Raw genomic sequence first — 26,363 nt, 5'->3', positions numbered from 1 at the left:
TGGGAACACAGCTGTTTGAAAATTATATTTGTGAGACACTCAGTGAAATCTGAACACTGAATGAATACTGTATGATATTAAGAATGTGTTGTTAGTATTTTTTAGGTTTGATAATGGTATTACAATTATAATTTTTAAAGAGTCTATATTGTTCAGAGATAATGCTATTTTCAGACAAAATGATATGATGACATCAAGGATTTGCTTCACAATAACCCAGAGATGAGTGGTGAGGGAGTGAATGGAGAAATAAAGTTACTAATTGCTGAAACTGGATAATGGGTATATAGGGGTTCATTATACTGTTTTCTCTATTTTTGTATGTGTTTGAAAGTTTCAATAACAAAATTTAAAAACAGAAAAGATCATCTACTCCAGCAATTTTGGAGTCCCAGAATTCTGAGAAAGGACCTGGAAGGCTATTATAAGGTAAGAGGATGTATGTATGGGAATGAAGGCATATAAAGCCCATCCCTGCTTCATTCTCAGCAATGCCACTTTAATATGCTTTCTGGATAGCTTGAATACTCTATCTTTCACAGCCCAGGCACACTTGAGCTTGGTTTGAGGCTAGCCAAGCTGCTTATGCTTTAGCCTGAGGGAGATCCACGTTCAAACTTTTAACTACAAACAAAAGTAGAGAAGAGTATAAACCATAGATTTTCCAGCCAGCATTCTTGGGCTGCTCTACAGCCTGAGGTCCCTGGAATTTATTGTCTCCTGAATCAGGGGTCTCTAAGACCTCTACCCTGGTTCCAGGCACAGTCTGTAAGTGTCAGGAATATAATTTCCAGTTTGCCTCAGAGAGCCCTCCCTCACTGCCAGGCCTCCCTCTCTCCCCTAGTGAATAAGGCACACCCACACCTCCAGCCTGGGTGACTCATTCTTCAGAGGCCTACCTGCCTCCATTCTTCCACTCCCAGTAGTTTTCTGGAACCAATCATTACATTTGTGCTGAAAATGCCTTTCACATACAATACAATGAAAAGTCATAATTTTCAGGAATACGAGAGCTAGAAAGACTTTAGGGGAGGGCCAAGGGAGGGTCATAATTTTGTGTCAGATCTGCCTTGACTAGGGAATAAATGACTGTGCGACTTAGAGTGTGCAATGAGGTGAACCCTACTGATATGGTTTGGCTCTGTGTCCCCACCCAAATCTCATCTCTAATTGCAATCTTCATAATCTCCATGTGTTGAAGGAGGGGCCTGGTGGGAAGTGATTGGATCATAGAGGCAGTTTCCTTTATGCTGTTCTCATGACTGTGAGTGAGTTTTCACAAGATCTGATGATTTTATTAAGGGTTTGACAGTTCCTACATCACACACACACACTTTCTCTTTTTCCTGCTGCCTTGTGAAGAAGGTACTTGCTTCTCCTTCACGTTCGTTCATGATTATAAGTTTCCTGAGGCCTCCCCAGCCATGAAGAACTACGAGTCAATTAAACATGTTTCATTTATAAATTACCTAGTCTCTAGTAGTATCTTTATAGCAGTGTGAAAATGGACTAATACATCCACCAAATGGGCATGTCAACAAGCAGGCATATTGTTAAATATTCTGTTGGGGTAGGAGTCAGCTATGGATGCTGAGCTGGAAGAACAAGGTCACTCTCAGAGCCTGGATGAGACAAAAGGTGGTCCTTAGTTGATGCCATAGTTTAGATATTTGAGTCCTCCAAATCTCATGTTAAAATTTGATCCCCAGTGTTGGAAGTGGGGCTTGGTCATGGGGGCAGATTCCTCATCAATCGCTTGGTGCCTTCCTCGAGGTAATGAGTGAGTTCTTGCTCTATTAATTCTGCAACAGATGGCTGCTTAAAAGATCCTGGCACTCCCTCCTCTCTCTCATGCTTCTTCTTGCCATGCGATCTGCACACACCAGCTCTCATTTATGTTCCACCATGAGTAGAAGCTTCCTGGGGCCCTCATCACAAGCAGATATTGATGCCTTGTTTTCTGTACAGCCTGCAAAACCATGAGACAAATAAACCTCTTTTCTTTATAAATTACTCAGCCTCAAGTATTCCCTTATATCAATACAAAAATAGGCTAAGACAGCTGGAAGGCAAGACCCTGTCAGACTGCCCCTCTCATTCTCTAACTTCATAGTCCTCTCCTATCCTATTATAGCCCTAAAATGGAAATAGAAGCAGCTCTGAGAGACAATTCTAGAAGCACAAAAGGGGAAGCTTTAGTGACTTTGTAGCTCCTGAGAGTCAGTCAATCAGATGGGAGCTAGGATGCTGAAGTAAGGCCAGTCTACCAGCCACACTCTCTGAATTTTACTCCAAACCTGTGAAAAACAAATCCTTGCCTACCCAGAGAGGTATGCAGCACCTCATTCCTGCTCCCAATTCTCGCTATTGGCTTGCAGCCATCAGCTGTCTGCAAAATCCAGCAAGCATACTGTCATATTTAGAACTAATATGAAAGGACAGCTTTCACATTCTCCCCAAATTTACTTTTGCTGAATGTCAACTTGGAGGAAATATTTCCCTACTTGCCCCTATCCCAGTCTCTGTTCATCCCTAGCAATAGATGCTTTCCAAACAGCTTGGGTTGGAGATGCCTGACAGGGCATCCTTTCAGTGTGTCAGGATCTAATGAGATGATAAGTTCTGCTTTACAGAATTTGGTACTCATCTTCAAGCCTTCTTCTCCCTCACTTGGTGGAGGCACCAGAATGCTAATTATAAAAATACAAGGCAGCTCCAAGCACCAGATACTCAAGCTCTTAAGGAGAGGAAGCATCTTTTCCTGGGATTGGAACCCAAGTTTCCCTCCTGCCTGGGACCCATACAGCTGCTGAGCATTTATGCACATGGCCCACTCCACCAGTAAGTGAAATCCACAAATAATCTGAAAACCTAATTTCAGCGACTATCATATTACCAGAACTCCCTGCTCCACTACACTTTTCCTCATTTTACTTTTTAATATGGAAATATTCAGACATACATACAAATAGAATCATATAGTGAATCCCCATTTACCCACTACCCAGCTTCTAAAGTTAAGAATTAATGGCCATTCTTGTTTCAAACTTCCTTTCTGCAGTATTATAAAGCATATTGCAAACACACCATCATATCTTTTCACCCATATATATTTCAGATTATACCTTTTATATTTTTTTAACAAGATATGAACAAAAGATATAAAAGACCTCTTTAGAGGTAGAGAAATTCTGGTCTTAGTTCTACCACTGACATACACTTTAATTTTTGGATAGTCTCTTTCCCTCTCTAGACCTCAATTTTCTCATCTGTGTAATGGAGTAGAAGATGTTGAAGCTGTGTGTGTGTGTATGTGTGTGTGCACGTGCATGTGTGCTGTGGGAATGACATACTAACCTAGTGCTTTTCAAGTTTTAAAGCGCACAGGGGTTCCCTGCTACAATGGATATTCTGATTCAGTAAATCTGAAGTGGAATCTTGGATCATGCATTTCTAAGACGTTTTCAGGTAATACAACTGCTGCTGATCCACAGGACACACCTTGAATAAGAAGGCTAAGTTATCTCAAAGTCAGGGATATTCCAAGTTTTGCAATTCCACAAGATCAAAATTCCTGATAATTTTGTCCATTTCTCTACCAGTAGGTGGGAAGCATGGATTAAATCCTCCCAGGCAAACTGGCCCAATTTTTAAATCTTCAAGTGAAGGCTAATCACTGATTCCAGGCAGTGGTGTGTTAAAGCCAGCTCACACCAACACTCATAAGCTGATGGTAAACAATTTTCAAGAAATTTGTGAGCCAGTTGTCAAAAATCAAACCATTATTAAAAATTAAATTAGCATCCATGTTCCTAGTGGTATTACTTGCAACAGCCAAAAGATCTGCCGACAGATAAATGGATAAACAAAATGTGGTATACACACACAATAGAATAGTATTCAGCCTTAAAAAGGAAGTAAATCCTGTCACACACTACAACATGAATGAACTTTGAGGACATTATGCTAAGTGAAATAAACCAGTCACAAAAAGACACTGTATGATTCCACTTATATGAGACATCTGAAGTAGTGAAATTCATAGAGGCAGAAAGTAGAATGGTGGTTATTAGAGGCTGCGGGAGGGGAAAATGAGGAGTTGTTGTTTAATGGGTATAGAGTTTCAGTTTTACAAGATGGAGAAGTTCTAGAGATCTCTTTCACAACAATGTAAATATACTTAACACTGTGTTTTTTAGTGCAATTAAATTTTCATTAAATTATATAAACTTTAAACTATATCAGAAACAAGAGTGATAACTATTCAACATTCATCATTTCCAAAATATTTTACTACATTTTACTATTATCTGTCATATTATTACTATATTATACATGTGTATTATATATGTAATATATAACAAATATTTGTACTATTTTATTTTTTCTTTTAAAAATTCTTTTTTTTAATTTTTTAAAATTATTTTTATTATTATAACTTAAGTTTTAGGGTAAATGTGCACAATGTGCAGATTTGTTACATATGCATACGTGTGCCATGTTGGTGTGCTGCACCCAATAACTCGTCATTTAGCATTAGGTATATCTCCTAATGCTATCCGTCTCCCCTCCCCCCACCCCACAACAGTCCCTGGAGTGTGATGTTCCCCTTCCAGTGTCCATGTGTTCCCATTGTTCAATTCCCACCTATGAGTGAGAACATGCAGTGTTTGGTTTTTTGTCCTTGTGACAGCTTACTGAGAATGATGATTTCCGGTTTCATCCATGTGCCTACAAAAGACATGAACTCATCATTTTTGATGGATGTATTCCATATGTGCCACATTTTCTTAATCCAGTCTATCATTGTTGGACATTTGGCTTGGTTCCAAGTCTTTGCTATTGTGAATAGTGCCGCAATAAACATACGTGTGCATGTGTCTTTATAGCAGCATGATTTATAGTCCTTTGGGTATATAACCAGTAATGGGATGGCTGGGTCAAATGGTATTTCTAGTTCTAGATCCCTGAGAAATTACCACACTGACTTCCACAATGGTTGAACTAGTTTACAGTCCCACCAACAGTGTAAAAGTGTTCCTATTTCTCCACATCCTCTCCAGCACCTGTTGTTTCCTGACTTTTTAATGATGGCCATTCTAACTGGTGTGAGATGGTATCTCATTGTGGTTTTGATTTGCATTTCTCTGATGGCCAGAAAAATGATGAACATTTTTTCATGTGTTTTTTGGCTGCATAAATGTCTTCTTTTGAGAAGTGTCTGTTCATGTCCTTTGCCCACTTTTTGATGGGGTTGTTTGTTTTTTTCTTGAAAATTTGTTTGAGTTCATTGTAGATTCTGGATATTAGCCCTTTGTCAGATGAGTAGGTTGCAAAAATTTTCTCCCATTCTGTAGGTTGCCTGTTCACTCTGATGGTAGTTTCTTTTGCTGTGCAGAAGCTCTTTAGTTTAATGAGATCCCATTTGTCAATTTTGGCTTTTGTTGCCACTGCTTTTGGTGTTTTAGACATGAAGTCCTTGCCCATGCCTATGTCCTGAATGTTATTGCCTAGGTTTTCTTCTAGGGTTTTTATGGTTTTAGGTCTAACATGTAAGTCTTTAATCCATCTTGAATTAATTTTTGTATAAGGTGTAAGGAAGGGATCCAGTTTCAGCTTTCTACATATGGCTAGCCAGTTTCCCAGCACCATTTATTAAATAGGGAATCCTTTCTCCATTGCTTATTTTTGTCAGGTTTGTCAAAGACCAGATAGTTGTAGATATGTGGCATTATTTCTGAGGGCTCTGTTCTGTTCCATTGATCTATATCTCTGTTTTGGTACCAGGGGTACCAGTACCATGTTTTGGTTACTGTAGCCTTGTAGTATAGTTTGAAGTCAGGTAGTGTGATGCCTCTAGCTTTGTTCTTTTGGCTTAGGATTGACTTGGCGATGCGGGCTCTTTTTTGGTTCCATATGAACTTTGACGTAGTTTTTTCTAATTCTGTGAAGAAAGTCATTGGTAGCTTGATGGGGATGGCATTGAATCTATAATTTACCTTGGGCAGTATGGCCATTTTCACGATATTGATTCTTCCAACCCATGAGCATGGAATGTTCTTCCATTTGTTTGTATCCTCTTTTATTTCATTGAGCAATGGTTTGTAGTTTGCCTCGAAGAGGTCCTTCACATCCCTTGTAAGTTGGATTCCTAGGTATTTTATTCTCTTTGAAGCATTTGTGTATGGGAGTTCACTCATGATTTGGCTCTCTGTTTGTCTGTGATTGGTGTATAAGAATGCTTGTGATTTTTGTACATTGATTTTGTATCCTAAGACTTTGCTGAAGTTGCTTATCAGCTTAAGGAGATTTTGGGCTGAGACAATGGGGTTTTCTAGATATACAGTCATGTCATCTGCAAACAGGGACAATTTGACTTCCTCTTTTCCTAATTGAATACCCTTTATTTCCTTCTCCTGCCTAATTGCCCTGGCCGGAACTTCCAGCACTATGTTGAATAGGAGTGGTGAGAGAGGGCATCCTTGTCTTGTGCCAGTTTTCACAGGGAATGCTTCCAGTTTTTGCCCATTCAGTATGATATTGGCTGTGGGTTTGTCATAGATAGCCCTTACTATTTTGAGATATGTCCCATCAATACCTAATTTATTGAGAGTTTTTAGCATGAAGCATTGTTGAATTTTGTCAAAGGCCTTTTCTGCATCTATTGAGATAAAATGTGATTTTTGTTTTTGGTTCTGTATATATGCTGCATTACATTTATTGATTTGCATATGTTGAACCAGCCTTGCATCCCAGGAATGAAGCCCACCTGATCATGGTGGATAAGCTTTTTGATGTGCTGCTGGATTTGGTTTGCCAGTATTTTATTGAGGATTTTTGCATCAATGTTCATCAAGGATATTGGTCTAAATTTCTCTTTTTTGGTTGTGTCTCTGCCAGGCTTTGGTATCAGGATGATGCTGGACTCATAAAATGAGTTAGGGAGGATTACCTCTTTTTCTATTGATTGGAATAGTTTCAGAAGGAATGGTTCCAGTTTCTCCTTGTACCTCTGGTAGAATTCGGCTGTGAATCCATCTCATCCTGGACTCTTTTGGTTGGTAAGCTATTGATTATTGCCACAATTTCAGAACCTGTTATTGGTCTATTCAGAGATTCAACTTCTTCCTGGTTTAGTCTTGGGAGGGTGCATGTGTCCAGGAATTTATCCATTTCTTCTAGATTTTCTAGTTTATTTGCATAGAGGTGTTTGCAGTAGTCTTTGATGGTAGTTTGTATTTCTGTGGGATCAGTGGTGATGTCCCCTTTATCTTTTTTTTATTGCATCTATTTGATTCTTCTCTCTTTTCTTCTTTATTACTCTTGCTAGTGCTCTATCAATTTTGTTGATCTTTTCAAAAAACCAGCACTTGGATTCATTAATTTTTTGAAGGGTTTTTTGTGTCTCTATTTCCTTCAGTTCTGCTCTGATTTTAGTTATTTCTTGCCTTCTGCTAGTTTTGAATGTGTTTGCTCTTGTCTTTCTAGTTGTTTTAATTGTGATGTTAGGGTGTCAAGTTTGGGTCTTTCCTGCTTTCTCTTGTGGGCATTTAGTGCTATAAATTTCCCTCTACACACTGCTTTGAATGTGTCCCAGAGATTCTGGTATGTTGTGTCTTTGTTCTCGCTGGTTTCAAAGAACATCTTTATTTCTGCCTTCATTTTGTTATGTATCCAGTAGTCATTTAGGAGCAGGTTGTTCAGTTTCCATGTAGTTGAGCAGTTTTGAGTGAGTTTGTTAATCCTGAGTTCTAGTTTCATTGCACTGTGGTCTGAGAGACAGTTTGTTGTAATTTCTGTTCTTTTACATTTGCTGAGGAGAGCTTTACTTCCAACTATGTGGTCAATTTTGGAACAGGTGTGGTGTGGTGCTGAAAAAAATGTATATCCTGTTGATTTGGGGTGGAGAGTTCTGTAGATGTCTAATAGGTCCGCTTGGTGCAGAGCTGTGTTCAATTCCTGGGTATCCTTGTTAACTTTCTGTCTCATTGATCTGTCTAATATTGACAGTGGGGTGTTAATGTCTCCCATTATTATTGTGTGGGAGTCTAAGTCTCTTTGTAGGTCACTAAGGACTTGCTTTATGAATCTGGGTGCTCCTGTATTGGGTGCATATATATTTAGGATAGTTAGATCTTCTTGTTGAATTGATCCCTTTACCATTATGTAATGGCCTTCTTTTTCTCTTTTGATCTTTGTTGGTTTAAAGCCTTTTTTATCGGGGACTAGGATTCCAACCCCTGCCTTTTTTTGTTTTCCATTTGCTTTGTAGATCTTCCTCCATCCTTTTATTTTGAGCCTATGTGTGTCTCTGCACATGAGATGGATTTCCTGAATACAGCACACTGATGGGTCTTGACTCTTTATCCAATTTGCCAGTCTGTGTCTTTTAATTGGAGCATTTAGTCCATTTACATTTAAAGTTAATATTGTTATGTGTGAATTTGATCCTGTCATTATGATGTTAGCTGGTTATTTTGCTCGTTAGTTGATGCAGTTTCTTCCTAGCCTCGATGATCTTTACAATTCGGCATGATTTTGCAGTGGCTGATACCGGTTTTTCCTTTCCATGTTTAGTGCTTCCTTCAGGAGCTCTTTTAGGGCAGGCCTGGTGGTGACAAAATCTCTCAGCATTTGCTTGTCTGTAAAGGATTTTATTTCTCCTTCACTTATGAAGCTTAGTTTGGCTGGTTATGAAATTCTGGGTTGAAAATTCTTTTCTTTAAGAATGTTGAATATTGGCCCCCACTCTTCTGGCTTGTAGAGTGTCTGCAGAGAGATCCACTGTTAGTCTGATGGGCTTCCCTTTGTGGGTAACCCGACCTTTCTCTCTGGCTGCTCTTAACATTTTTTTCCTTCATTTCAACTTTGGTGAATCTGACAATTATGTGTCTTGGAGTTGCACTTCTTGAGGAGTATCTTTGTGGTGTTTTCTGTTTTTCCTGAATCTGAATGTTGGCCTGCCTTGCTAAATTGGGGAAGTTCTCCTGGATAATATCCTGCGGAGTGTTTTCCAACTTGATTCCATTCTCCCCGTTACTTTCAGGTACACCAATCAGATTGGTCTTTTCAAATAGTCCCATATTTCTTGGAGGCTTTGTTCATTTCTTTTTATTCTTTTTTCTCTAAACATCCCTTCTCACTTCATTTTATCATTTCATCTTCCATCACTGATACCCTTTCTTCCAGTTGATCACATCGGCTCCTGAGGCTTCTGCATTCTTTGCATAGTTCTCGAGCCTTGGCTTTCAGCTCCATCAGCTCCTTTAAGAAATTCTCTGTTTCAGTTATTCTAGTTATACATTCGTCTAAATTTTTTTCAAAGTTTTTAACTTCTTTGCCTTTGGTTTGAATTTCCTCCCATAGCTCGGAGTAGTTTGATCATCTGAAGCCTTCTTCTCTCAACTCGTCAAAGTCATTCTCCATCCAGCTTTGTTCTGTTCCTGATGAGGAACTGCGTTCCTTTGGAGGAGGAGAGGTGCTCTGCTTTTTAGAATTTCCAGTTTTTCTGCTCTGTTTTTTCCCCATCTTTGTGGTTTTATCTACTTTTAGTCTTTGATAATGGTGATGTACAGATGGGTTTTCGGTGTGGATGTCCTTTCTGTTTGTTAGTTTTCCTTCTAACAAACAGGACCCTCAGCTGCAGGTCTGTTGGAGTTTGCTAGAGGTCCATTCCAGACCCTGTTTACCTGGGTCTCAGCAGCGGAGGCTGTAGAACAGCAGATTTTCGTGAAACATGAATGCTGCTGCCTGATTGTTCCTCTAGAAGTTTTGTCTCATAGGAGTACCTGGCCATGTGAGGTGTCAGTCTGCCCCTACTTGAGGGTGCCTCCCAGTTAGGCTGCTCAGGGGTCAGGGGTCAGGGACCCACTTGAGGAGGCAATCTGCCCATTCTCATATCTCCAGCTGCATGCTAGGAGAACCACTACTCAAAGCTGTCAGACAGGGACATTTAAGTCTGCAGAGGTTCCTGCTGAATTTTTGTTTGTCTGTGCCCTGCCCCCAGAGGTGGAGCCTATAGAGGCAGGCAGGCCTCTTTGAGCTGTGATGGGCTTCACCCAGTTCGAGCTTCCCGGCTGCTTTGTTTACCTAAGCAAGCCTGGGCAATGGTGGGCACCCCTCCTCCAGCCTCGCTGCCACCTTGCAGTTTGATCTAAGACTGCTGTGCTTGCAATCAGTGATACTCCATGGGCATAGGACCCTCTGAGCCAGGTTTGGGATATAATCTCCTGGTATGCCATTTTTTAAGCCTGTCAGAAAAGTGCAGTATTAGGGTGGCAGTGACCTGATTTTCCAGGTGCCGTCTGTCACCCCTTTCTTTGACTAGGAAAGGGAACTCCCTGACCCCTTGCACTTCCCGAGTGAGGCAATGCCTCTCCCTGCTTCGGCTCATGCACGGTGCACTGCACCCGCTGTCTTGCGCCCACTGTCTGGCACTCCCTAGTGAGATGAACCCGGTACCTCAGATGGAAATGCAGAAATCACCCATCTTCTGCATCACTCATGCTGGGATCTGTAGACCAGAGCTGTTCCTATTCAGCCATCTTGGCTCCCTCCCCCTATTTGTACTATTTTCTTTGCATGTTAGGAACACTGTATAATAATGTGCTATTGTGTGTCTCTTCCCAATTCTGCATTCAGTAGCATGGAGTTGATAGTTTGAAACTGGCAAATGCTGCAAATTATGTTGCTCCCTTCCATCCATGTCCTGTAGAGCTGCTTGTTAAATATCTACCAGCACACCACTGGTTCCAGGGTCTAACAAACTTTCACTGCTAGTAAATACTTCCTCTAGAATTACCTCAAAACCCATCTGTTGCATTTTAAAATTTCTTTTTCAGAATGGAGGTGGAAATCACGTCTTTGTTAAAGCATAGCCTTAAATTGACCTTCCAGCCACTATGGTAAGGAAATAAGAAAGAGGCTTAGAACCACTCATTACTCAATAATATTTATATATTATATACATATAATATATATATAATATATTTATATATTTATATATTATATATATTATATATAATATATATTTATATATTATATATATTATATATAAATATATATTTATATATTATTATATTATATATAAATATATATTTATATATTTATATATATTATATATTTATATATATTATATATATTATATATATTATATATTTATATATTATATATATTATATATAATATATTTATATATATATTATATATATTATATATAATATATTTATATATATATTATATATATTATATATAATATTTATATATATATTATATATATTATATATAATATATTTATATATTATATATAATATATAATAGATTATATATAATATATATAAAAGATATTATATATAATATATATTATAGATTATATATAATATATATAAAATATATTATATATATTATATATTATATATAATCTATAATATATATATAATATAATATATATTTATATATTATATATTATATATATTTATATATTATATAAATATATATTTATATTATATATAATCTATTATATATTATATATATATATAATATATTTATATAATATATAATATACATAATATATTTATATATTATATAAATATACATAATATATTTATATTATATATAATATATATTTATATATTATATAAATATATATAATATATTTATATATTATATATAATTATATATTTATATATTATATATAATATATATTTATATATATTTATATATTATATAATATATATTTATATTATATATAATATATATTATAAATATATACATTTATATAATATATAAATATATATTTATATATATTATATATTTATATATTATATATAATATATATATTTATATATATTATATATTTATATATTTATATATATTATATATTTATATATTATATATAATATATGTATTTATATATATTATATATTTATATATATATATAATATATATTTATATATTATATATATTATATATTTATATATATATATAATATATATTTATATATTATATATATTATATATTTATATATTATATATTATATATATATTATATATATATTATATATATATTATTTATATAATATATATATATCTGCTCACTGTGTGTCAGGCACTGTTCTGAGGACTTTACGAAAATTCACTCATTTAATCCTCACAACAACTCTAAGAAGTTATGTGCTATTAGTTTCATCGCCAGTTTACTGATAAGTAAACTGAGGCACAGATAGGTGAACTAGCTTTCCAAGGTTATAACAGTTAGTAAATGAAGGGGTGTTATTATATGACCTCACAACTCAAAGAGTCATTCAATTCTTTTCTGAAGGAACCATTGCCAAAGCTGAAGCTGGGAGCCCTGATTAGGCCTCAAGGCTATACTCTACTGATTAAACCTGAGTCACAGGGCAGGACCTCACAGATCTGAGAAGCAATGAGGGCAGATTTGAGTCTCTTGACACCTGGGAAATGAAGCCAGGACTTATCTGTCCAAATTGGAGCAGGAAATCCAGAGGGCAGGACAGGTGGTGGGAAGTCCCCTTCTATAGCTTCAGTCTAGAGACAGAATGTCACATTTTCATTGGCAACCCAGATTCTAGCAGGTTCCATCAAAGGTTTTACGTGGGATGTTTTCAAGGCTGATGTTTGGAACTGAGCAGGGTCAGGAAACTGGTTCTATATTGTTTCTTGATGGACTTAATTTGTTCCTGGATTTGAGTAATTTGTATGCATTTCCCTTGACCCGTGGAGGCCCCAAAGGACAAAATGATAGGTGTTGCTAATTGGAATCTGCAGTGAATTCACTCTTTCACTGAAAGAAAAACGTGTTACAGAGTTATGTGCCAGGAACTTGGGTAACATTTGGCTTGGCCAATGGCGCTCATGAACCATTCCCCAGCCTTCTCTTCTGTGGACAGCTTCTTTCTTTACTTGGCTTCTTGCTTTTTGCCTCCAACCTGAAAACTATTTCCAAGCACCACAACAACCTAGAGAGCTACTGCAATGTTCATTTTTAAAAAACCCTTTTCTCATTTGTCCATCTACCAAAATGTCCCAGAGAAAGGTAATATGCCCACCTGTAAGAATAACAAAAAATATCAAAATGTAAAGAGTTAAAAATCAGCTTGTTCTCAAAGGCACCAGAGCCATTTCACCCAAAATGAAACTGTCAGAGGCCAGAATATTAGCTACCAATAGTGACTCCAATATCTTATAGTCCAGAAAACAGGAAGCTAGAAATGACCTTGAGGCATCATCTGATCCAGCCCCCTTTTTCTAGTTGAGTGACTATACCAGAGATCAGCTCACTTATAGGGACAGCTTCTGGGGTGTTGATGACCAATTTGCTTTGACCACAAATTGGCTTTTCTACCAACTTCCTAAGGGATGCTATAGGTTATGTTCATTCCACTGGAGAGACTCTATTATGCTTCAGATCTCTCTTGGTCTCCAGTCTATTGTGATTATAATTTTATCTTCCACATTGCTGCTGTTGTTTGGAAAATGACTACTTTGTGGAGAGCACCAAACAGAGGCTAGTCCGTACAGTGTGATACAGTTCAGAGATCTATTATTATTCTCTAAATGTTCATTGATACTGAAGACAAACCTGGAAATCTGATACCTGTCCTTGGAAGCTTATAATTCTTCCTTTTATTCTAACTCAAATCTAACCAAGGACCCCACACAAGGTCACTCTCTAACAGATATAAATGCATGCCTGCACAAAATGAGAGGCAATGTGGAGGAGTAGAATGAGCACGGGCTTTGGAAACAGGCTTTTGGTGTTTTAGTTTCCTCATCAATAAAATGAATGTAGTGTATATAAGGGTCCTGGCATAGAACAGGAATTAGTAAGTGAACGAGTTCTTAGCAAATGATAGTCCAGTACAGGGGTGATCATTTCCCCCTTTCCTTCAACAGTGCTTCCCAACTCAATTCCACCCCAAAGGCATTGAGGACACTGGAGCCATTCTAGCCTGACCTTCCCATTTCTTGTTCTTTCTTTTTTTTCTGTTTATTCCTCCCCATTCCTCCTCATCTTTAATTCTCCTCTTCCTCTTTAATTTCTCACCCTCTCCTTCACCTTACTTCTTTTACCTCCCCCTCTAGCTAACACAGTGAGTTCTGTTTGCACACAGCAGGTAAGAAAATGTAATGCAGCTGGATGGCAAATGACTTGCCAAGTGGATTTGAGGGGTTGCAGTCCTCCTTCTTGCTGTGGTGTGTGATTACTATTTTGATTAAGCCTCTGGAGAAAAGAGTGACAACTGAGACAGATACACCAATGTATGCCTATCCCATAGGCTTTTGCTGTAGGCCTAGCAGTTGACCCGTCCTTATCTAGGACTCAGGCAACTCCCAGCCCCCAAGTTAGAGTGCCAGAAAAATTAGCTCCTGATCTTAAAACACTCTGTTCTTGGGGGAAAGAGGAGGGAGGAATACAGTCTCTGTAACTAAAAGGGTTATGGAAATTGCCTAGCTAGGGGATCATTTCTAGGCAGAAAGTGATGATAAAAATAGTCACTTGTAACTGAAAGAAAGCTACACCCGGGTGGCTTCAAATAATCTGTTTCCTTCTTCTTTTACTGACACAAACACATTTCTGCTACAGTTAGCACCACACAGGCAACTGGACAAGAATAGGGCAGTGCGAATCCAGACCCTAATGCATCTGCAAAAGGGCTGACAGCAGAATGCCAGCAGCAGCAGCAGCTTCTGCTGCTGCATTTTGGGGACTGATGACTGAAGCACAGCACACAGGGCTGAATTCCCAGGAGACAGTGAGGATCCCCAGACTCAGGTGGAGTTTGTTGGACTGTGTATTAGTTAGTATTGCCATAATCCTGTGTATTAGGTTCTACCACAGACTGGATAACCTTTACAACAGAAACTTATTGTCTCACAGTTTTGGAGGCTAGATGTCTGAAAGTGTTCAGAATCAACTTAAGTGTCCATCAACAAATGTACAGATAAAGAAAATGTACTAATACATACAAACCAGAATACTCTCCAGCTTTAATAAAGAAGAAAATCCTGCCATTTGCAACAGCATGAATGAAACTGGAAGACATTTTGTTAAGTGAAATAAGCCAGGAACAGAAAGACAAATAGAGCATGATCTCACTTATATGTAGAATCTTAAAAAGTTGAACTCATAGAAGTAGAGAGTAGAATGGTGGTTACCAGGGGCTGGGGCTGGAGGTGTTGAGGAGACGTTGGTCCAAGGACACAAAGTTTCAGTTAGATGGAAGGAATAACGCAAGAGATCTATTATACAACATGGTTACTATAGTTGACAGCAATGTATCGTATACTTAAAAATTACTAAGAGAGGAAATTTTAAGTGTTCTCAACACACAAAAAAAGTTTGAGGTAATGTGTACATTAATTCGTCCAATCTAGCCATTTAATATTGTATACATATTTCAAAACATGTTGTACATAATAAATATAAGAAATATTTATCTGTCAATTAAAAGGATAATTAGATTAGAAAAAAAAGAAAACTTAAGTGCTGTGGAAATGAGGGCTTATTGATAATCCTGAGGATGAAATAGCCAGTGTCTGTTGTTATTCAAAGCCTATGGTAATATCCTGAGCTCTACTAACATCCACCCAGCCTGGGCCACCTAGTTTGAGGCCATTATCTTACACTGTACTTCACTAAAACTCTTCACTTTCCAAATTCCAAAATGAAACCACCGGAGTGACCTCCCTATACTTTTAAATTAGATGAGAATGCTTCAGTTTTCTCTAATGGATGATCTGTCCTTTTTTCTAAATGAAATTAGCTGGTAGCAGGAAGCTGGAGAATAGAAAACAACATTTTTCATTTATCAGAAAGCTATTTTGTAAAAGTTGGAGCTGCAGAAATTATTCCAGAAAAATGGTTGCTAGCCATGTCTACTTTCACTCTTCCTATATCTGTGGATCATAAAATTGCACCATTTCTATTCTTTCTTGAAGTTAAACTGTCAACTCAATGTTTTGCACACACTAATCTCTCAACACACGTTTGCTAATGGATTGACTCATGCTACTCAGAACTGAACCATCATATAAATGTGTGGCCTGAGAGCTACATGACAATGGAGCCCAAAACTTGGCTTCATGCAGCAAGATACACAAGATAACTTCACATGACATAGATATTGATAAACTTTTTAATTTGTAAATATTGTACATTAGATTATATCTTCTTATTGGGGAGAAGAGTTCTCAAAACCAACTCTAGGATTCCAATACGTGTTGAAACAATTGACTAAAACTTCTGATAGTTTTTAGTAGAGACCTAAGGAACCACTTCAGTTGGCAAAAAGCTTCCAACCCATGGTGTCTCTCAATTCATGTACTGTGAGGAACGAATAATGTCTTTCTCCCCCTATGCCATACTACTCTCAGAGTAATCCCTAACATAATTAAAATTTATGGAAAATTAGAGCTGGCTGGCAGTTTTGGGAAAATTTAGTGGCTAAGCTCATTGCTATGGTTTGAATGTCCCTTCCAAAATTCATGCTGAAATTTAATTGCCATTGTGATGGTATTAGGAGGTGGGACCTTTAAGGGTGATTAGGTGATAAGGGCACTATTAATGCTGTTATTACAGGAGTGGGCTCCTGATGAAAGGATAAATTTGGCCCCGATTTTCTCCCTGTTGCATATACTTCTTCACCATGATGCCTTCAACCATGAGATGGCCCTCATTATATGCCAGTGCCATGCTCTTGTACTTCCCAACCTCCAGAGCAGTGAGCCAAATAAATACCATTTCTTTATAAGTTGCCCAGTCTGTGGTATGCTGTTATAGCAGAAAAGAAAAAGACGAAGACACTCACCTTCTCCTCAAAAGTGAAGATGAAATTCTTACCAATGAATATAGCACTCCCTTCACAGTAGGTTGGCAGGCCATCTGCTGCCAATTTGAGGTTTTGAGCAGCTTTTGCCTTGTGCCATTGCCTCTTGTAGCCATTCCCTACTAGGCAGCCCCTGGAGGAGGCTGTTGGGTCTTTGAATTGGCCAGTCTACCTGCTGGGCTGGCCTTTTGCTGAGAACAGACTGGCCAGCCTCCTCTATGTAAACTTGCCAAGTTACCTCATTTCTTTTTACTATCTACTGCTGTCCTAAAGTAAGACTTTCCTGAGAATTAATCAATGGAGAAAAATTAAAGGACTTGGGGTTAGTTGATGGAGCAAAGAAAAAGTAAAGAAGGATAGCTAACACTTTATTGAATTAAAAGCCATTTTATTTATTAAAGAACATTGTTCTTGGTGAAAACAGAAAAAGATAAACTAAACTAGGGCAACAACTTTAAATATTTAAGTTATATTTAAAGAATCATTTTGGGAATTGAATTGGAATGATAACCAAAAGAGGAACATCTTCCTGGAGCTCTTTAGGGATAAAGATGGGGGAAATGTGGAGATGGGCACCTCAGAAGGTGCTCCTTGCCCATTTCTGATGCTTACACACCTCTTTAGGGTTTAAAATGCCATTTCCCATGGATTTAGTGAAGGAAAGAGGGAATCTCAAAGAGGCAACTCAGCCACTCTCTAATTTCAGGTCCATGTTTACATTCTCCCAGGAGGGAAATCTATCCCATGTAAAAGAACTCCAGAGAAGAAAGTTCTGAGGCCTCTCTCTCATTCATCTTAAAGTTTAACAGCTCTCAATGTCAAGAATGTTGCTTTATATTTATCCCAAGTCTTTCTTATTAAAAAGAATCCATTTTCTTTTGTTCTAGCCTCTGGAAACAAAGAACAATTGGTCATACATTAGAAGACCATTTTTCAATAGCCTCAAAGTCTCCTTTTCTCCAAGACAAACATTCTCAGCTTCTTTAATCTTTTTTGAAGATGTTCCCAATGCCTTTTGTGGCTCTCCTCAGGATTCCCTTCACTCTCTTTTCATCTGCCTTTAAGTGTGGAACCTAGAATTATATAAAGTCTTCTAGTACGTATTTGAGTACAATGGAAAGCTCCCTTTTCCAGTGATCAGACTGTTTTTGCATATTCAGGTTGCACAGCCTGTGCTGTGATAATAGCTACACTCCTGTTATTGGTCACTGAGGTTGTCTTCCATTATTTTTGCTTAGTAAATTATGGAATAACTCAATGGAATATTATGCAGCCACTGAAAAGGATCATAATTATTAAGAGTGTATAGCCACAGGTGGAGAAAAAGTTTATGTTTAGCAGATAGGTAAGTGAAAAAATGCAAATTACAAAATTATGTGGCCTCTTATTTATGGCCACACAGTACTTTATACACCACTTTATTACAGCACTTAGCATTTTCTATTACTGTCATTTGTTTCTGTGCCTATCCATTCTTCCGAGCCAATGAACTCTGAGGGCCTAGGTAGTACTTGAATCAACTCTGTTGTGCCAGCACTGCGTGCAGTTCCAGGCAGAGAGTGGGTACTCAGATGTGTTTGTTAAATGAATAAAGTGGATAAATTTCATGCTATATAAAAATACCTACGCATGGAAATAGAGACTTGGATATAATAAGAGGAAATCAAAATAAGTGTGCTAGTATGGTGAAATTACAAGGGTTTTATTCTTCTCAAATTTTTTTCTCCTATTGTTATTACCTGGAAAAAAAGGGAGGAGAGGAAATCAGGCTTACAGTGTTTAATCTTGGCTGACAGGTCCCTCAATGTCCTATTTTCCATGCAGCTTGTTCATTGTTACTGGACTGTGCACTGTCTTGGTATCTGAGTGGACCATTTGGTTTACTTTTAGTAAGAACCCTCAGAAATTTTGAACTCCCTTCCAAAGGCACTGCTTATCAACATCCCCTTTCCCCCAACCTGGTCTTCCTTCTCTCAAACCACACACGGGTGTGACCATAATAAGCATGTATCAGGGGCATCATCTCATTTTAACTTTCTAACAATGCTGGAAGGTATTCAAGATAGGGACAAATCTGTTTGAAAGATGTGGAAACAAAGGCTTAAAGAGGTCCATGGTGACAGAGCTAATAAAGGGAAGATAAGAACTAGAACCCAGGTTCTGACTTCAAACCCATGAATCATACTGTCCACTGCTGTGCTGCAGAAACTCAGATCTAATGACCCTCAGATTCCCTATGCCCCCAAGCCTGTAACTACTTGATCCTTTCAGCTGCTAGATGAAAAGGCAGGTAGGGATAGAAATGAAAAGTTAACATTTACTGTATGCCTACTATGTATGAGTTAACCAATCTCTGGTATATACTATTATTATCCAGGCTTTTTAGAGAACAGGCAGCAGACTCAGGGGAGTTAAAGTGATTTCCCATGGTCACAAAGCTGGTAAATGGCAGAGCTAATATTCAAACACAGATCTAACTCCAAAACCCACGCCCTTGGCACTACATCAGATACAGTATAAGCTTTACCTCAATTTAGTAACATAGCCCGGGCTGCAAGATCAACCACCGACAAGCTCTTTCCTTGAACCCCATCTTAGACATATCTCTTGGAAGGGAAAAGGCAGGCTTAGAAGAAAAAGCCAAGCTTGGCAGGTAGCAGCTGTGGCTTGAATTTCTGTTGAGTGACATTAACTAAGTCAACCATCTGCTGCTCCCCAGCCTGCAGGTGTCGCTCTGAAAGGGTTTAGCCTTTCTACCAGGCCCAGAATTATGCTATTTCAGCTTTAATCCTATGTCAAACCACGTGTCCCCTCTCACCATCACCATCCTCTTTGCTAATCTGTGTTAATATGGGTAGAATAATGGAGGGAACATAAGTCACTGCATTCTTTCAAAGTGCTTTGTGCCAGATATGTTCTAAATGCCTAACATATTTAATCCTTACCACAACCTTATGAGGTAGATACTCTTATATTCCCAGTTTTACTAAGGAGCAAGCTGAGGTACAGAAAGGTTAAATAGGTGCCCAAGATCACACAGCCAGTGAGTGGCAGAGCTGAGATTTGAACTTGAACAAATCTGCAAGAGTGCATGCTTTTAACGACAACAATGTATTGATAGCCCAAGTGTGATGTGATAGCAGCAAAAAAGCAGGAAGGAAAGGCCTAAATTGATGCTAAAGCTGACAATAGCAACAATGTAGCTTCCATCTAGACAATGCTTTACAGTTTGCATAGCACTTTGCACATCTATAGACTCAATTCGTCCTCACAACAATGGAGTGGGGAAGGCAGCACTAATATTATTAGCCTCCATTTTTAAGGAGGCAGTATAGAACAAAGGTTGCATATCCATGTTCTGGAGTTTGACTTGGATTCAAGTCCTGGCTCTGTTCTTTCTTAGTTATGTCTCACTAAACATATCTTTTCTGGGCCTGAAGATTTTCATATGTAAAAATAGCTTCGTAGTGTTATGGGGAGGAATGAATGCAGTAATATACATACAATGTTTCACAGAGTTCCTGACCCAAAGAAAGCCATCAATGAATGTTAGCTATTATTATTAGATGACGGAACTAAAGGCCTAAATATAGAGGGACTCATATATACAGCATTCAGGGAAGCAGGAGCAGAGCAGGGTCTAGATTCCATGCTCTTTTCCCCATTCCAGTGTTCTTCTAGGATTTCTCACTCTGAGGCTGCCATTTCGTGTTTTGACAAATAGGCCGTGGCCTGCCACACGACTGCTGAGGATGAGCATAATATCAGATCAGAATGTTCACTTTGTCTGCCACTTCCACCCCCGCCTTGCCACTGATAATTGAAATACAGCACCTGGCATAAGGCTGGCCAACAGCAGGCCCTCAGTAGGTATCTACTGAATGAATGGAATACCTATGCCATGAAAGTGTTCCCATTGTATCCGAGAGGGAGAGAGAGAGGAAAAGAGAGAGAGACAGAGATAAACCATAGTCTTTGCTTTCAATAAATTCACAGTCCTACAAGAAATATAGATTCCCAAATCAATGATTGCCCAACAATGTGATAAATAATGTACTATAAAGATAAAAAGGAGCTACAGGAATACCCTTGGAGAGGAGGAAAGCCTCTTTCTATCCATTTGTTACTAATTCCACCATCCCCTGGAAGCAAAGAGAGTGACAAAAGTATTTCTAAGAAAGTGGATACCCTGAGGTGACAGCCAGAGCTCAAATTCTGACCTCAAATCCAAAGTGTTTTCAGTGATAAACTTCTGTATTTCTAGATGAGAACTAGCTTTCTTTACTCTCAAAAAAGGGCAAGCAGAAAGGGACCTGTATTGACTTATCCAAGGGGACTAAAGTTAGCTTTTTAAAATTAAGAACTCCTTAAATAAGGAGTTGGGAGACGTTGCATGGCACCGATCCAAGGTAGGTTTTAAAATCTCATGGCTGTGTCAAAGCCTAGAAGACTGCCTGTCCAAGATTATTAGGGTGTGAACTGGAGGCAAAAGGAAATCCTTCATACCTTTGATAGGGCTCTACTCTAATAATGACTTGGAGCATCAAAATGGATTTCAGTTCAGCTAAGTAAATGGGCCTCTTAAATCAGGGCTATAGATTAGGCATTCTGAGCTCACTGGGCATTGAGCATGGCAATCCATTGCCCACTGGGAGCCTATGGTCAGAGATAACAAGAAAATTGCCAGTTTTATTCCATGTCTATTTGGCATCACTGCAGAACTATATGTACCCCCCAACCTGCTGCAGGAAGAAAACATAAAAATGATTACTCTGATATTAGCAGCATTATCTTATTCAGTTATTCCACAGAAATTACCACTCAGCATCAATACCTAAAAAGAAGAACTGCATTTTGTGCCCTTTCTAGAGAAGCAAAGGGGATTTTGGCATCTCTGCCCTAACCCCTCAGGCCCAACAGTCTCTCTCTGTTTCACTCTCTCTCTCTTCCCTTCTCCCTCTCTCTCAGTCTCTGTCACATGGACACACACACACGTGCATGCACACACACACCATTCCCTTCAGCTCATTTTGATATCTAGGCCAATTCATTAAACACTAGTTCAATTATTTATTAGCTGTGTGACCTACAGAAAGTTACTCAACCACTCAGAACTTTTTTTAATCTTTAAAATGCAAATACCATTATCTACCATAGAGAGAGTTTAGTACCCAGTAGGGGTGTTCAATAACTGGAAGCTGAGTCAGAGTAGGTGCTACCTTCTGGATGGTAGAGAGAGAGTGTCTCAGCATGGAGGAATGTGAGTTGAAAAGTGCTGGTTTTTCTAGGCATTTGAGAGACTGAGATGGGCTGACTCATTTGGCATTCTGCTTGCATCAGGCAGCACCAGCAATCTTAATGCAGGCTATTATATAAGTTACAAGACAAAGCAACTCTCCTCTGGTATTAACACTTACTTGGACAGCAAGACTGCTGTAAAAGCATGATTTCAACTCTTCACCTCCTTTCCACCTACCCCAGACCCCTGCCATTTCCAGATCCTTTCACTCACTGTCCCATGCCCACCACATCCTGTAAAACTCCACTCATTTTGTCACTCACTTACCATCCCGTTTCTCACAATTAAAACAACACACGTTTCTTCAATTATCCTCCTCCTGCTGGCAGATGACAAGCATGGGCTGTTATAACAATGGATTCCCTAGGTAGGGCTTCAAAAGAAACCAGGGGATTGAAGATGACGCATATAGAGTTTTGGAATATTTTAATTAAAGTGTATGAAAAATGAACTGTTTCACTCTAGATACAGTGGTGCTGCTGCTGTGTCTTGTCACTGCAATATTTATCTTCCGGCCATGTGATGAGAGGACTTGTGACTTGTGCTCCCCTCTACCTGACAGGTCAATAAGTCCCCAGTGCTCTCCTTCTCCCCTGGGGCCAATGTATGGGCAGAATTTTCAGCAGGGTCAGCTCTTTAAGCAGACTGCAGCAAGAGCAGCCTGGTAGAACTGGAGCAGCAGTGTTATAAAGGGCCCTCAGAAACCCAGTGCTCCATAACTTCAACTGACCACTATAGACAGAAGAGAGAGAGGAAATGAAAAAGAACAGATCCCGAGGAAAGGAGAGACTCAGAGAGAGATTCAGAATAAGATTCATGGGCTACAGAAAAATAAAGGAAAGAAGGAAAAGTCAAGTAAGAGAGAGAAAGTAAGCATGAGAAAGAACAAGAGAAAGACTGGCCAAATGTGAGAATTTGAGACAACAGAAAGAAAAGAACAAGATAAAGAAAAACTTAGAAAAAGACAAAAGTAGCAAAAAGGCCTTTGAAGAGAGGAAAAATGAGAGGCAAAATGAAAAGAAAGATAAAAAAGAAGCAATTACATGGGCTGTTTGGGGGAGGGGCAGAAATTACCAGGGCCCTAACTAATCTGTTTCTTACTTGGCATTAAACAACTCTTGCTATATTCATAATAGGATTACACTTGACAGATGTCAAGATTATCACCTTGACAAGCAAGTGTGGAAGATACTTGTTTTGATATCCACTGCACCCCTGTCAACATTTAGAAGCTGCAGTAACTAGGGCAAGTTGGGAAGAGACAAAGAGAGAAAAGCTAGGAAGAGTCTTAGCAAGCCCAGAACTTTTGCCCAAAGACGGGCGGGGGGGCGGGGGCGAGAGACAGATAAAGAGAGAGAGAAGAAAGAAAGAAAGAAAGAAGAAAGAAAGAAAGAAAGAAAGAAGAAAGAAAGAAAGAAAGAAAGAAAGAAAGAAAGAAGAAAGAAAGAGAGAGAAAGAAAGAAAGAAGAAAAGAAAGAAAGAAAGAAAGAAAGAGAAAGACAAATGTACACACATGCACACTTTGACGCTAATTTTTGTTTGGAAATTAATAGCTTTACCATACACTCTTCTAGCAAATGAAAGTGGCCACTTTTTCTGTACCTCCATTTCCAAAATTGGCATCCTTTTCTCCATCACTACAACCCAGCCTCTATACAGGTGCTCCTAAATCATCACTTGGGGTGATTGGAACCTTATCCTTCCTAGCCTCCCTGCCTCCAGCCCTGCCTGCCTGTCTAAACCCTTACTCCCAATCATGTTCTGGACCATCCTGCACTCTGGGATGTTTATCCTGGCATGCTAGAGTTGGGGGTGCCATGGCGGCAGTGACAGACTTGTCCCAAGTTGGACAGTGGTGACTGGGCTATAGTCTGAAGAGGCTTTCACTCTTTTTTTCCTATAAATAAAAGAGGTAGAGGGTTTGGGAGACCAGGAGGATTACTTGAGGTCAGGAGTTCAAGATCAGCCTGGCCAACATGGTGAAACTTCATCTCTACTAAAAATACAAAGAATTAGTCAGGCATGGTGGCATGTGCCTGTAGTCCCAGCTACTTAGGGAGGTGAGGTGCGAGGATTGCTTGAGCCTAGGAGGCAGAGGTTGCAGTGAGCTGAGATCATGCCACTGCACTCCAGCCTGGGTGACAGAGCAAGACCCTGTCTCAAAAAAAGAGGGTGGGGAGGAAGAAGATTTTGTGTTTTCTACCAAACTGTTTTTCTATCAACCTAATTTACATCATTCTTCTATTAAAAACATAAAGTTAAATTAGTTCAGCCCAAATGGTCTCCAATTACATATTTCTTTTAAAAAACAGACAATTAACATGTTCAATGATTAAGTATAACTATGGTCCAGTTAAGAGAAAACATAACTTAGAGTCAGGCCAATCCTCCAACCTTTCCCCTTTCATGTGCCTGAATGCTTTGTTCCCACCTTGCCAATGGCATGTATACAACATGTGTATAATTAGAAGTTGACTTTCTTGTCTCCTCAGCTGGACTCTTGAGTTTCTAAAAGGTAACCATTCCTCTTTCATCTCTGGATAGCCTAAGAGATTCATAAGAGTTGGCCTTAACAAACATCTGTTTGTGAATTAGAGCACTTTCTTGTCTAGTTAAATCCTGTGGATCCAATCACCATTTAGATAAGCAATGAAATACTTCTCTTGGAAGGGGGCAGGGAAAGGGGACAAATTGAATGAACATCTATTGAACACCTATATATCAGGCACTGTGCCAATCCTTTTCACACACTGTTTCCTCCAATTCTCAAAATAATACTCAGCAGTCGATATTACTCTCATTTGACAGAAACCTGAGGTCCTAAGAGGTTGAATGACTTTCCCATTGTCACTCAGCTTATAATTACCAGTGTTTAGATTTGGATGCAGGTCTACTCAATTGCAAAGCCCATGATCTTATCTCTAGAATGCTTTAGCTCCTAAGGTTAATAAAGCCTCTATGGCCAAAGCCAACTGCCTTTTTTTTTTCGGGGGGGGGGGCTTACCCTTTCAATTCCTCTGAATACTGATGTCATGAAATTATTTCTACTTCTTGAAAACTTTTCTTCCTGTGCTTTCTGTGGCACTATTCTGCCCTGATTTTATTCCTATGCCTCTGATCACTACTTCTCAGTTTTCTCTACCCTGCTGTCCTAGACTCTTAATTCAAGGTCTTCATATTCTCTTTGGACAGTGTCATTAAATCCTACATTTTCTCCAAGCATTTAGATGTGCTAGGCTCCCAAGATTGTATTTTCAGCTCACCCCTTTTTCCCAAGGTTAGACTAAAATCATTACTGCCTCCTGAGCCTTACTACATGGATAGGGTATTGTCACCTCAAAACCAACATCACCAAAGTTCAACTTACCAGCCTTACCCCCACCAAGCCAAGGTGGGGACTTCCCCACTTTCTTCCCATCTCCAGCATGACAATTCCAGTATGTGAATTATATCTCAATAAAATATAAAGATTTTCACTAATGCACTATCTTTTTATTGTAGTAAAATATACATAAGACATAATATATCATTGTAACCATTTTTTTTTGAGACAGAATCTCACTCTGTCACCCAGGCTGGACTACAGTGGTGTGACCACACCTGACTGCAACCTCGACCTTCCAGGCTCAAGCAATTCTCCCAAATCAGCCTCTTGGAGTAGCTGGGACTATAGGTGCACACCACCACATCCAGCTAATTTTTTATTTTTATTTTTTATAGAGACAGAGTCTCACGATGTTGCCAGTGCTGGTCTATCGTCATTATTATTTAGAGACTGGGTCTTGCTCTGTCACCCAGGCTGCAGTGCAGTGGCACTATCATAGCTCACTGTAGCCTTGAACTCCCAGGCTCAAGCAATCCTCTTCCCTCAGCCTTCTGAGTAGCTAGGACTACAGGCATGTGCCACCACACCCAGCTGATGTACGAAAAAAGAAATTGGTAAAGACTTGGTATGTTGCCCAAGCTGGTCTCAAACTCCAGGGCTCAAGCAATCCTCCCACCTTGGCTTCCCAAAGTGCTGGGATTACAGGGATGAGGAACCATGCCCTGCCCATTATAATCATTTTTAAATGTACAATTCAGTGGCGTTAACTACATTTACAATGTCATGCAACCATTTTCCACTATGTATTTCAAGAACATCTTCATCATCCCAAAGAGACACTCTGAATCCATAGCTCTCCATTACCTATGCCCTGCGCCTTGGGCCTTCTGTCCT

The sequence above is a fragment of the Nomascus leucogenys genome, chromosome X, assembly GCF_006542625.1.
Source record: "Nomascus leucogenys isolate Asia chromosome X, Asia_NLE_v1, whole genome shotgun sequence".
In the NCBI taxonomy this organism is placed as follows: Eukaryota; Metazoa; Chordata; class Mammalia; order Primates; family Hylobatidae; genus Nomascus; species Nomascus leucogenys.
This window is presented reverse-complemented; position numbering follows the sequence as displayed.